Genomic DNA, 1,349 nt, shown 5'->3' with positions numbered 1-1,349 from the left:
ACGGGCTGCGCGGGGACAGCCGGGAAATGTAGTTCCGAGAGAGAGAGTTCGGCGCAAGCCGGATGCCTGTCGCCTCGGTGTGAATGGGCGCGCGCAGGCTTGAGACGCGCAATGGCTGCTGGGAGTTGTAGGGTTTGTTGGGGTTTTTTTTTGGTTGTTTTTTTGTTTTTTGTTTTTTTACCCGCAGCGCAGTGCGCTCTTCCAAGTGAGCAACGGACTCTACCGCGCGCGCGCGCGCGTGTGCGAGAAGAGGGAAGGGGCGGGACAGAGGGTGGTTTCTCGACTCATTCATTTCAGGCGTCATTCAACTCCCAGATTGCAAAAAGAAACAAGTCAGGGGCAGGGGCTTTCGCACAAAGCGACTAGGATTTGAGTCTCAGCTCTGCAACTTGCTAAATGTGCCACTGTGAGCAGGTTACATAACTTCCCTGTGTCTTAGTTTCCTCGCCTGTAAAATGGAACTATTAATAGTACCTGCTTCCTAGGATTAAAACAATTAATTCGTCTAAAGCACTGTTGTACTATGTGCCTGATACATAAGACAATAAAAAGTATTATGTGAGTTACAGTTACTAGTATTCACGCATTCAATAAATGCTTTATTTTAATGTTATACACATGTGTACACTCCAAAAAATAATTACATAGTAAACATCCACGTAACCACCGTTCATTAAAAAGACCACCCACGGAGTTCCCACTGTGGCTCAGCAATAAGGAACACGACTAGTATCCATGAGGATGCTGGTTTGATCCCTGGCCTTGCTCAGTGGGTTAAGGATCCAGCGTTGCCGTGAGCTATGGTGTAGGTTGCAGACGCAGCTTGGATCCTTCGTTGCTGTGGCATAGGCCAGCAGCTACAGTTCAGATTTGACCCCTAGCATGGGAACCTCCCTATGCTGCGGGTGCCGCCCTAAAAAGCAAAACAAAAACAAAAAACAATATCGACTATTTCAATTATGTATTAGTAAATTTAAAGTATCTCCCCATTTATTTAGTTCCCCTTTAATCACTTGATAATATTTGATCATTTTTTTCTCATGGAGATTTTCCACATGTTACATTAGGTCTATTCGTACATACTTCAAATTCCAGATACTGCTGGGAAATGATTATCATTTTTTTTATTTTAGTTTCTGACACTGGTACTGGAATATATATTGTAAAAAAAAAAATTTAAATCGGTGCCTTTTCTATCGCCAGGATCTGGACCACAAGTGTCGCATCTTCATTCCTGCTCACCCTCCCATGGGACCCTGTTATGGCCCCGCCCTGTGACCTTAATCCCTCCAAAGCTGGGGGAAGAGAGGGGGGCCGTGTGCAGATGGCTCTTCAACCTTGAAAGGAGG

This window comes from Sus scrofa, chromosome X (assembly GCF_054392235.1).
Source record: "Sus scrofa isolate SSC_HxYL_T2T_F1_AM1 chromosome X, Sscrofa_HxYL_maternal_Yorkshire_Landrace_v2.0, whole genome shotgun sequence".
Taxonomy (NCBI): domain Eukaryota; kingdom Metazoa; phylum Chordata; class Mammalia; order Artiodactyla; family Suidae; genus Sus; species Sus scrofa.
Note: the sequence above shows the minus strand (reverse complement) of the source record.